Source organism: Phasianus colchicus, chromosome 6, assembly GCF_987193195.1.
Source record: "Phasianus colchicus chromosome 6, bPhaCol1.hap1.1, whole genome shotgun sequence".
NCBI classification, from domain to species: domain Eukaryota; kingdom Metazoa; phylum Chordata; class Aves; order Galliformes; family Phasianidae; genus Phasianus; species Phasianus colchicus.
Window position 1 is genome coordinate 2,343,006 of NC_143441.1, and position 13,142 is coordinate 2,356,147.

Sequence of the window (13,142 nt, forward strand, 5' to 3'; positions counted from 1 at the left end):
TGTATCTTCCCTGAAGGATAAAATTTCTATGCAAAACCAAGCAGATGAATTCTTAATATAGTCCTGTCTCACTATACTGCTGTACACAAAAACTGTTTCCTGAGCATAAGAGGAAATTGCTGCCTGCAGAGTGGTCTGATTCACAACTGATTAGCTCTCCAGCAGTACCACATCCAAGACACTTTTCACACCTTCTCAAGGCCATGCCTTCCTCATATTTCATGCTCAAACACACTTATCCTCAACCTCAAGTAGCTTCAGGTTACTCTAGTTTTAGCCCAAAATCTGTTTTCCCAGCTGTATGGGAACTTCTGGGTCATGGCCTGAACCTCTGATTGACCACCTGAGGCAAGCAAGGAGTCAGCCATGGGAGCACAGGTGAAAGCAATTCACCTGTGCTGCAGGAAGGGGTGGAGCCTGGCTGCACCTCTCCTAGACCCACTTAAGAGCTGACTACCAGTGGGGAAGGATCTCTCTTCTGGAGATCCACTCCACTGGAGTTTCCTGAGTAAGCCCATGATATGGGTAAGCATCCTCTTTATTCTCTTTGTCTTGCTTTGCCTAACTCTCTTGTTTATTTCATTATTGTAATGTCTTAATATTATTTGATTATACAACATTCCTTGATTATATGCTATCTTAATATTCTTTGATTATACACCCAGCTTCTCATGCTTTACTGCCTAAAATGGCTTGAATTGTACTTTTGTTTGACCTGACAGAGAATTACCAAGGACTGTGACTATCTCTGGATGTAAATTTCACCGTAAGTTTATCAAAAAATTAATCTTGCCACTAATCCATTTCTGTTGAAAACTGAAGAGAAATTAGCAATTTAAAAAAGAAAACAAACAACCTGTGCAAGCTCATTACTCCATGTTTGCATGTTAGGAAAGTTAGAATCATAGAATATCTCAAACTGAAAGGAACCCATAAGGATAATCAAGTCCAACTCTTGGTGTCACACAGGACAACCCAAAAATCAAGCCTTACGTCTGAGAGAGTTGTCCAAACACTTTCTGAACTCCTTGGTGCTCTGTGGAGACCATACTCAAATCTGAATTAACTTTCAAATTAAATGTTCTTTTAACTTCTTTACAGTTTGCCTGCTTATCATTCAACCAAGGTGAAGACTAACTGGCCACAGTTCACAGAGCAACATGCTCCCCTATTAGCATTACCTGATGTGCTGCAGTAACACTGCAGCTGCGTGTAACCTTGTTCTCATAGCTTTCTAGGGTTCCTCATACTCTGTCCACTGCTTTTGGGTGGAGAAATTTGTTATTATGCTGACTCCAGATCTCATCTGCTGTTATGCATTATTGGTTATAGTAGCAGGAAGCAAAAATGTTTTTCTTTCCCAAATAATATGTGTCAAGACTTTCTGAACTCTGCTAACCCCTTTTTTCCTTTTTCTTTTTATCCTCTCCCAGGAGGCTGAAATATGAGCAGGTTAAAATGAGAACAGTCTCAAGAGGTTTTTTTGAAGTCTGGAAAATTCTGGGTTCCCCTTTTTCATAAACTGTCACAATCTTTTTGCCATATTGGTAAAGCTCTCCTGATAAGATCAGAGGTCTGTATATATCTATCTTCTGAGAATATTTGGGGAGTTTGCCCAGTTTGAACAGTTTTGCATTTATTTCTGATGGTGGAAATTCCCTTTTTACTGATTGTGTGATAAGCAGCTTTTACAGTAACAACTTTCATTTCTCTAATTTCTTTTTCAGAAGAGCATTGTTACTTTTTTTTCCCCCTACAATTTGTAAATATTTCTATTCCCAGCTCTAGCATGTGCTAGGATAGGTAGAAAGATTTCCAGCGCTTCTGTGGAGCTGTTGCTAATATCCCCTTAGGGACCAGGCTTAGTCCACTTTCAGGGGCTGAGCTTGAATCTTACAGGTAGAACCGAAATCCTTTCTCACTGCTGGAAGTGAGAACCATGGGAAGTGCCAAATAACTAGGAGACAGCAGGGAGAAGCAGGAGAACTTGCAGAAGCTTTCTCTTGATAGGTAGAAAAAGGTGGAGGAGTAATCGAGCAGGAGGCGGCTGTTTTCCAGGAAACCAAGAGTAGCCCCTTGTAAGTGCATTTTAAATGTGTATGTATGGTCCCAGATACAAGCATCATAAATGTAAATCCTTCAAACCACTATAGTAGATAAGTGCTAAGAGTTCTCATTACTTTTCTTTTCAGCTTCCTGTTTGACAGTTATTTACTGTCTGCTTCTCATTTGTCATTTATTTTTTCTCACATTTATCCAGCAGTGTTGCACAAGGAGGAGCACAACTAAGACATACACATAAGACATTTTTAATGCTGACTTTTCCAATCATTTCACTTTATGCCTATTTCTTGTTTGCTAGCGAAGTAGACAACATCACTTAGTAATGACCCAAGCTGATCGCCATGACAGATGATGAAAAGTTCAGAGATTCAATAAAGCACTTTGCATTTCTGAACCTTTCAAAAGTGGTGGCATCAGCCAAAGAAGTCCCTAAATTAAACTCATTTTTTCTTTTTCAGGTCCTGCTAACCAGAAATGGTTATTTTCTACACAGATGATCCAGGCATCTGTCTGCCGCTCATCTGACTGAGCAGCGTTTTTGTTGCTTCAGCAATTTTGTCTGTCAGCTTAAGGGAGAAAAGAAAAGATAGACCTTAAAGGTTCAGCCAATCCAGGATCCTGCACATCAACCATAATGGCATATGCTCTATATTTAGGGCTTAAAAGAAGAACACAGTACTGTGGCCATTTCTAAACAGCTTTCAATTCAGAGATCTGCTTATTTCTGTTGATGCTTAATTGACAGAACTGAGATGAGACATTTCTGTCCTTTAGCATAGCATTATGAAGTTTCACTCACTTTAGCTTGTATCCTGGAGTTAGCCTAAACTGCCCCTTGGCACAGTTTTCCTGTTTCAAAGTCTATTGTGGTGTTCTTCCTACTGCCCTTTATCTTGATTGTATGAGGAGAGGAGTTAGGTATGTGGACAACTGGATGCTGTTTCCCATGTGGTGTGAAAAGTAATGGTTTCAAAGTGCTGGAAGTTTTTTTGGGTCATGGCGTGAGTTATATCCTGGTTAATATCCTTGTCCATCAACACTGGTGATACTCCATAGCCATGAGAGATACTCCAAAGTCAAACAAGGCAGGGACGCAAGGAAGAAAAAAGCAGAGTCCTCTGTCCAAATAGACAGCATCACACATTCCTATCTGTTTAACATACCTGAACAACTTTCTTTGATCTGTATTTAAATTCATGGCAAATTATAATTAATCTGAGATTAATGAGATGTTTCAATCTGAGATACTTTCAAGATGTTTTTGTCTCTGACCATTGTCAGACCAGGTGATTAATTAACCTCAGTTATGTAGAAATGAATAAGGCATTTATTCCCCGATTTGTGTGAGTAGGGAAGGAGCTGTCATACCTTACCACGAATTATGTGTCTCTCAAACATGTTCCTATCTCATACATTTTTTCCATTATAATGAAATCCAGATGAACTTCTTGACTGTTGTATCTTCTTGCTTACATGACCCAAGTCTACAGTTCTAGTGTAATTACCTTCTTCATGGAAAGAATCCCCTAGCTGCTTTTTCCCATTTAAGATGATTTCATAGTTAATTTGTGTCTCTTAGTACTATCAGATTTATCTATGCGTGAGAACACAAAACTCCTGCACATCTCACAGCTTCAAAGGCTCATTTACTAGCCAGGTTGCTATCAAGCTTGTTTAGCTGCCTCAACCTAACCAGAACTCTGTTTTCTGTCTCCTTGTCCTGTTTTCCACATTATTTGAAGGACTTTCCCCTAAGTGTCTGTGATGCCTATCCCTGGATTATTTTATACTTCAAACAGTTCTCCTGACTGTGATTCATTTTGTTACAGTATTAGTATTTACCTGAGTTGCTTCTCTCTACCTTTTCTGATGGCCAGTTTCCTGGTTTATACAAAATATAACATTTTTTCCAACCACTTCAAGCACTACAAAACCAGATGAGAATCCCTCCCTTCCACCTTTGCAGCCTAATGCTTCCAGCATTCCCTGTGGTGGGGTCCTACACTCCTTACTTTTGCTGTTTACTCCACTCTTCCCAGTACAAGCGCTGCGATGAATGTCACAGGTTCTCTTTGAATACTCCTTCACTGAGACTTATAGCCTGTCTCAAACTATGTTGACTGGTTAAACTACACTGCAATGCCTTGAACACTCCTTGGTCCTATGTACACGGGATCAGGCTGGCCTGATCCTGAACCTTCATCCCACTTCTGAGAAGAGCCAGCTGTGTTGCACCACAAGGTTTGATTCAAAAGTAATAGACAAACACCTAAGCAAGTCTCATAATAGGGCAACTTCCTCAGCTGGATCCTCCTGACTATGGGCTTGGCAATACCAGGCATAAGCACCGCTGCCCAAACAAGCCCCAGCGGAAAGTACTCCCTAAACCTGGGCTGGCTCTTCACACATCAAGGAAGAATGTGTTGCTAATGTTTAAGTTCTTATATACGTGGGTACATGATGAGCTCCAGATTGCCCATGTTCTCTATCGTTCTCTGTCAATCCGTTCTCTCCCAGCAAATAGGCGAAGTTGGTCAGGATAACAGGATGTTACTAATTTATCTTATCCATCTTCAACATTCAGCCCGCGATGACGCAAACATTTTCAAAGAATAGAAGGAAAGTGGCATTGATTTTTCTAATCAAGTATTGTTTGGCCAATGTCACTAACATTGAATATAAAGGTTTTTTTTAACTATTAAGTTCTTTCTTTCTTGAGCAGACAATTTTAGTCAACAGATGAAAAATAAGGAATGGCAGGTTTATACCAGGAAAAAAGAAGAGAAGAAAACCTACGTCTTCCATGTTATACAAACATATATTTTTTAATTAAGTGCGTACTTTACTTGACAAAGGATTTTAGATTTTGTCCCTGTATGAATTAGGATTGATTTTCTTACCCTAGGAATCCTTTCCACACGGGGTTAAACAACTAACTGCACAATTTGTCTTCTCTTTGATCAAAGTTTAATCAAACGGTAACCATGGAGATACAAAGATGTAAAGGCAGAAAAATCAAATACCATGCATAATACCTCTTAATAGAAGTTCAGCAACCATTAAAATAAATAGGCTATCACTGTTTCTATGTTCCTCCATCCGAACAGATGAATACATGAGATTTTAACTTCATTGCTAAAGTCACAAGACTAGACAAATAGCTGGGTGTGTGATGTTCTATCGAGACAATCACCTTTGACTAATTGCAGTCTTTCCCTGAAGGAAGGAAAGGCACTCCTCATTTTTAAATTCATCTCCTAGGTCCATCAAAAATCAATGTAACTGTGGACTAAGGACAGAGGTTTGAATTACAAACTCGTATTGGCTCAAACTTTGAGTTTTGAGGGACAAATCCTGCAGACCTTATTCAAAGAAAGTACATTCTTGCTACTTTAAGAGCTGAGACAAAGTAGCTTCACTTTCAACGCACAAACGTATGTAGAAATACAGAAACTTGCAAGCTTCATTCTGACAAGATAACCACAGACTCAGCAAACAAACAGCACATAATTATTTGCTCAGTTATTCCTGGAGCATGACATTCATTTCTGCTAGGGTTTGAAGCTGAGGCATGGTGCTCTGTGAAGAATTTTCTGATATTTTTCATAGAATCTTTTGAGTTGGGAGAGACCCTTAAAGGTCATGTAATCCAAATCACTCCCCTGCAGTGAACAGGGACATCTACAGAAAGATCAGGTTGCTCCAAGCCTTGTTCTGCCTGACCTTGAATGTCTCCAGGGATGGGCCATCCACCACATCTCCAGGCAACCTGTTCCAGTACTTCACTATCCTTATCATATTTTTTTTCTTATATCCAATTTAAATCTCCCCTGTTTTAGTTTGAAACAATTTCTCCTTGTCCTATCACAACAGGTTCTCCTAAAGAATCTGTCCCCTTCTTTCTTATAGCCCCACTTGAGATACCGAAAGGCCAGTATCAGGTCTCCCCAGAGCCTTCTCTTTCCCAGGCTGAACAGCCCCAGCTCACTCAGCCTATCCTCATAGGGGAGGCTTTCCATCCCTTGGATCATTTTTGTGTCCTAGATACAATCCAACCAGTCCATGTCTCTCCTCTACCAAGGGGTCCTGTACTGAGGACTTTTTCTGGATGTTTACAGTATTGCCAAATCTTGGTGGATCACCATGGGGACAGCAAGTGCTATGTTCTTACTTCAAACTATTAGAAATGCATTAGAACTTTACCATGGACAAAATAATGCATATTCTTTAAGTAATGCCTCAAAAAAAAGCCTTAGAACCAGAACGCATGAAAATTTTCCAAAACTACTTATGTTGAGCCAGGTATCTGGTGTGGAAAACTACAGCCCAAATGTTTAGGAATTTTTACAAGCAGTTGAAAACAGCTTTTCACAAAGGGAAGTGCTGGACAACGCTACTGATAGCAGCGCAACAAGTTCTGTCTGAAATAGTAATAAGATGAGAACTGGGACTGCTCAACTTGCTCTGGGTGCCCCTGCTTGAGCAGGGGTTGGACCAGATGGACCAAAAGCCAGCCTCAGCCATTCTGAAATTCTGTGATAAAAAAGACAGAAAATGAATAACATTTGCATTGTTCCAACATCCAGCTGTGTTGATTAGTGGTAACTGCATAACCACTTGCCATCAGCCACTACTTAATGGCTTTCTCTTACAAAAGGTGGTAGGATTTTTACGTGGCCCACCATCTATAATTCCACTCTCCTACACACAGCAGAAGGTAAACTAGCCATGCCACTGCATAGCTCAGTCTCATTAGCAGCTGTAGCCTGTCAGCAGATTAGATACTTGCTTTCCAAGAGGGCAGTAGATAATAGAGCCAGGCAATTTGGTTTAATTGCACCAGGTGTGGTCTGAGCTGTCAAAACTGGTGTGAGTGTACCCTCTGCCCCAAACTCTTCTTCCCTGCCAGCACAGAAGCAGACTGCTGTTTTCTGCAGATCTGATGGCAAGGACCACTACGGATTGCATTTAGCCAGCTCTTCTCCCTTTATTCTGTGGTTTATTAACTGATGCCTGAAGATATTTCCAATGTATTCCGACCTCATTATGAAAAGACAAGCACTCAGTTCAGTAATCTCCCAAGATAAAAGGCAACAAGAAAAGAAGAGGATAAAGTATTTTATGTACTTCAGGCCCTGCTCTGAAGCCTGTTCCCCAGCTGTATGGTCAGCCTTGGCCATGCTGCACCTCATCATGCCTTAGGTACTGCCTCAGTGGTAGCATACACATTGTTTTCTCTTCCCTGCAGAGATGGGCACTTTTACCCACTTAAGAATCTTAAAAATAAAAAATAGAATAGGGATATTCTTCCTGGAAAAGTAGCAGCCTTTAATAGTTAATCTTCATCTGTTCAAATCCAGACCGATGGCTTCCAACACATGCAAAAATAAAGCTCTGAGCAGAGCAAGACCTGCCACATTTCCAGTAGCTGAGCTCACAGCAGGGGCTAAAACTCAGTCCCACAGCCCTGACTTCAGGTGGCTAAAACCATGCCCTGCTCAGCAACATGCAGCCCTCCCACTGATGCCTTGCTGACTCTATAAGGTTGCCCTGCTAAGCATGAATAATGAACTGATCTGGGTTAAAAATAACCACCTTTTCCCTCTCAGCTATTTTTTTTTTTTTTTTAACCCAGATCATGCTCACAAATCCAGACCATGACATATCTCTGCAAGTCATTCATCAGGCAGAAGGACTGTTATCGAAGCGCAAAGGCAGAATGGGTAATCCTGGGCTTAATCCAGCATTTGCTGATGGTCCTCTCTCAAAATAAACCATTCCTGTCTGCAAAACCCCACAGCCTTGCCTTAAAGAACAACTGTGTGGTACCTGGTCAGACGATAATCTGCTCTCTGTCACTTGCTACTGCTTCTTTATGGAGGTTGATACTTCCAGGAATCATCACCTTCATCCAGTTCTGCACTGAAGTAAAAGGTAGCCTCCACCCATTACTTTTCAGTATCACCTGTTGGTTCCCTCTTGCAGCTTATGAAACCTTATAAATATTTTTCATTAATGTCAGAGCACGTATTCTGTGTCTGAACTTTGACTTTATTTGCGTGCAGTTATTAAACTACCTTTCTTATCTCTCCTTTCCTCCACTATTAAACATGTCACCCAACTCAGTATCTGCACTGCCATTCCTGCCTACTGCCTCTCTCCTCCTTTTCTGTCATGTATTCACTTCATTATCTACTCTATGTAGAAAACTGAGGGAACTACAGACCATGAAGCTCTTTTTTCTTCTATTTGCCATTTTCACCTTGAGTCCTTTGCTGAGACAACCTTCAGTAAATCAAATCTTCCAGCACTGTACATGCAACTCTTTGTTGGAGTAGTCTGGAACTAATGGATTCCCTATCACTTTTGCACAATGCCCATCTCAGAGCTTATACAAAGAGTTTTGCCATCTTGCATGAGGCCAGTTTTAATACCTCCTGTCATACAAGCTGTACTGCAGACCTTCACCCAAATGCAGCTGCTCCAGCAACTCTTAACTGGCACCACTTCAGCTAATTTTACAGGACAGATTAGTTTGTAATGCACATCCATTCTGGACAGAAATCATTCCCAATAACCACCATTCAGTACAATTGCTTTTTCTTCCCTTCAATAACATCATGCTTCAGAAATCTCATTTTCCTTTTCTATCGACACCCACTTTATATTTTTCTGAAGTGAGAGAGAATACAGACCTTCTTCTCAGTTTCCTAAACATCCCACTATCTTTTTTCTTTTTCTTTACTCCAATGCTATTAAACACCAGGCAGCAAATTTCTGTCCTGGAAGTTATCGACCCATTCTTCTTAGATATACAGCAAACACACTCACTGTGCTTTACCATAATTTCTCACACTGAAACAGTGCTTCTTGTACATTCATTCTTAGAAATGTTTTCAGCTCCAGCTCCAATACTTACTACCAAGACATAGAAAGAGAATATAGTTTCTTAAGCTCTCCACAGACTAAAATTTTTGCAGTTAAATAAATTTAGGATTTACACTGACTTTATTACATCTGCAGCTCCCTTTACTGCCATGAGTCTTTGGAGTACCTGCAGTCAGTGCAGTCCTTCCACAGTGAAATATAGCTCTGTTTTTATAATTTAACTAGATACATGCTTTTTGCCAGGCTTTTGCAATGCACATCCCACAGACCTAGATTTGAAGAATTCAGAAATGAGTTTGTCAGTATGTGATTGTACTAAATACAGATCAGCATTTTTTTCCTGAATGTTCCTTGTGTCCAGCATATTCAGATCCAATTTCTGTGTAATTATCATTAGCTCTAAATTCTTTTGAATGTGTCACCATAATGAGAAGACTGTTTCAGTTTTGCTTTTTGTTTTGATGATGTAAAAGTGTGCACATTTACCTTAAGCTTGGCCCAGGTCATCTTTGTTGTTTGCTGCCTCCTTCACTCTGAAAAGTCAAGAGCTACGCTACTTCCTACATCTACATCCACTTTCAGTGGCATGCAGTGAATCCTCACACTAATGACATGTACGCCTACCATCTCTCTTTGATAAAGGAACGATCTTGGGGAGCAGTGTAGTATCTTCTTAGCTGTGAAACACTTCTCTGCCCAGCTTGCCTTTCCCACAAACATCTCTATTTTTCCTTCTCAGCTTGGGGTCCATCAGGGAACACTACTGGTCCCTGGGGGTGGTGGTGATGATAGCTGTTGCTGCATCCCTGTCCCTAGAGGAACTGCTGCCCAAGGGTGGTGGGAGCAGAGCCAAGGAGCTGGAGGATGAATTGGAGGATGACAGTGACATACCATTTACAATGAATTTATGTGCTGAATCTGTATGGAGTTTGTTCAAATGCCCTGAAGCAAGAAATGTCATTTTTATTCATATCCCAGAAAGGAGGGGAAAATTACTCCAAAAGAACTGCAGGCTGCCAAGCATGATGGAATGCCAGGCTTTCAGACAAAATCTGTGTTGTGTTATATAGGCATAGGAAAGGTGTTGTTCCTCTTTGGAAAGCCACTTATTTATGTACGGATGCTGTTTGTCATCAGTATTTTTAGGTTTGGGGATGCTGCACAGTCATCATATAATTGCACCTTAATCTAGGTCAAATAACTTTTAATGAAATACTGCATGGCATGGAAGGAATAAGAAGGATTAGTGCACTGTTGGCTTTTTCTCACTACATCCCTTAGCCATGGCTTTTGTCTTCATGGCCTGCCCTGGACTAGCTGGTGGTTCTTCTGAATGGTGGACCAGCTTCTGCCTGGAGCATGGTGCAACCAAGAGGGACCATGCTTGCTGCAGGGCCAGGCCCCAACACATATTTATCAAAGATGATCACAACAGAGTTTTCTTTTTGCCTGCATCATTCATGATTTGCCTCATACATCTTTCCCTTCTTTGAGTTACACCATTCACTAGCAGAGCTCTGAATAACTGAGAGTAAGATCTGAGAGCGTGAAATTGTGTAAATAATTCCTTATTCAGCTGATAGATTACGTTTTGGTCTTTGTCTGACTCACAGAACAATGCAGAGTGAAGTCCTCTGAGATCAGCCCTACTCTGCTTGGCACCTCCTGAGAGGACTGTGGACCATGTATGTGATTTCCTAACATCCAGGCTGCTGCTCTGAAACAGTGGGACACAGAGGAATAGGCCTACATGTGTGTGCAAGGCTTGAACTAATAAGGACTTACTTTGTGTTGTGATCAATGGTCCTATGTCTGGAACAGGTTGCCCAGAGTGGTTGTGGATGCCCCATCCCTGGAGGCATTCAAGGCCGGGCTGGATGTGGCTCTGGGCAGCCTGGTCTGCTGGTTGGCGACCCTGCACATAGCAGGGGGTTCTATGATTCTATGATTCTATGATTCTATGATTGTTAGGCTGATTTTGCTATCCTACATTAAATCCATTTCTAGATCCTGCAAAGCCACTACCACTGTTTTGTGACCTCCAACTCCCCTTTCACGGTTTTGGAGAAGCACACAACGTAACCCACATGCTAGAAGCAAGCTACACAAGTGTGACTCTCCCTGGAGTGTGCTGGCTACACTCAGAGCCAAGAAGCTGTCATTGGTGGGATTTAGAAGACTTGCTCATTTCAGTAATTCTACACAAGTGATTCTACACAAGCAAAGCCGATTCAGCACTCTTCAAAAACAACTCCTAGAAAACAAGTGACCAGCAATATGAAAATTCAACTGGTCTGTTCTACAGTCAAGAGTTTGCCATAGACTGTACACACAAAGCTAATAAAAAGAGTTGGTATTCTTTGCTTAGACATTTCCCACACTGCCATATGCCAACAAGCTTAAAGACTGATTTTGCTGTTTGCTGGGAAGTCTCAGTAATATCCTTCCTGTTTTCCTTCCTCCCAGAGACCAGACACTGACCTGCATGTGTGACAAGCCAAGCTGAGAAAGCAAAGGGATCTTCTCTTCCAAACATGTTGCTTCTCCTCTATAACATGATCATTAAGTGGCAACACACAGCAGAGAAAAGGAGACAAGAGAGACAAAGGAAGAGACATAGGTGAGACCACTGCTGATTTCAAAGCAGTTTGCCATACTTTGAAATATACCATTGATATAAATGACAGTGAAGAAATACTTAAGCACTTTGCACATTAGTTGTTTTTCAAAAAAGTTTTCTCCCTAATTCTGATACTCAGCTAATGAGCACTTTGAAAGGAAAAAGTGCACCATTTAAAACCATACATATGGCAAGGAGGAAAAGCTGCTGGTTTCCTTGCATTGTGTAGTTTCTGTGATTCCCCCCCTGCTTCCCTTCTGCTGAGGAAAAAGTGGAAGATAATAATCCATATCAGGCAAAAGCAGTGTGTCTGAACTCAGCACCAATCCAAGATAGAGTCTGTTCTCTGTGTAAAAGTATGACATGTCTAGCTGAAACAATGAACTGACCAGAACTGGCTACTGAGCTGTTAGCGCTAATGGAAAGATTTCCATTATTCTCAATTATAAATAGCAGAGAGGTGGACAAAGGCCATCTGGGTCTTTGTTTTGCTACATACCAACTCAACAAGAATGATCCGCCATCTGCAAATCAGTTTGTTAGTGGGTTTATGCACTGGGATCTGTATTCTTGCAGGCTTAAGATCAGATCCAAGGCCATGCTGTCCCATCATCTCATGCACAAAGCAATGGAAGAAAATATAACTAAAGGGTACTTCTGTGTCCCCCAAGCCCTGCCAGCTCTCTTAACATCAAATGTTAAAACAACACAATTCCACAGTCCAGTAATTGTAGGAGCTGGTATACTAATCTTATCTTATGTCTGCAAAGAGAAATCAAGCCACTGGCACTCTCCTTAGTCCAGGATTTGTGCTCTATGGGAACTGCTAGTTACGCTCCTGACAGATCGTTTTCCTGGAACTTCCTACAGAGGTATTAAGCTAGTAAATTAGCCCACAAAAGGAACAAAATATCCTGCTCCCTCCCACCCTCCCGCCCGCCTGTTTTGTCAGTCATTGCGTCTTTCCCATAAATGCAAACTTTCTGTAGAGTCTTTTTTTCATTATCCTTTACTCTTCTACTTTCCCCTGACTCTGGGCCTTTGCCCCTCTGGTTTATTTTAACTTTCACTGATGCAGAATATCAGTCAGAAGGAGGGATGTTTGTCTGGGGAGAAGAATCAAAGAGGACATGAGGATATTTTCATATTTTTAATGTAGACTGATGAGTGGAAAGGAGAGCTCATAGTGACTCCTCCATCAATGCTGCTTTTTTTTTTTTTTTTTTCTGCCTGTCAGGAAAATGGGTAGTAAGAAATCAACCTTCTTCCCACCGTTTCAAAGCTCTTACAGACAACAGAGTTAACAACAGCCTGCTACTGCACCCATCAAGCAAGAGCTGCCCCTGGTAAGTTTTGACTCTCTTACGTTTTTAAATATTTTCTGGATAAACACACAGAACAGAAACAGGGCAGCAATGTGCATCAAAAACCATGCAAACTGTTTTCTGTGGGAAAAAGAAATGGGCTACCAGAGCTAATTCTAAGCAACCAGAATATCACAGGATTCAGAAATGTTTGTCTGGGGAAAATATTCAGCCCCAGCACAGCTGAACAGAAGAGGACCAGATGT

The 13,142-nt window shown here is 41.1% G+C and overlaps 1 long non-coding RNA gene across 1 annotated transcript; it reads left to right on the top strand.

The window, feature by feature from the left end:
• Positions 1 to 439: 439 nt before the first annotated feature.
• LOC149917355 (uncharacterized) lies at positions 440 to 12,897 on the top strand. Its single transcript, XR_016467419.1, has 3 exons — positions 440 to 525; positions 11,419 to 11,572; positions 12,810 to 12,897. It is a non-coding gene; the product is annotated as an uncharacterized LOC149917355 (long non-coding RNA).
• The last annotated feature ends 245 nt before the right edge of the window (positions 12,898 to 13,142 follow it).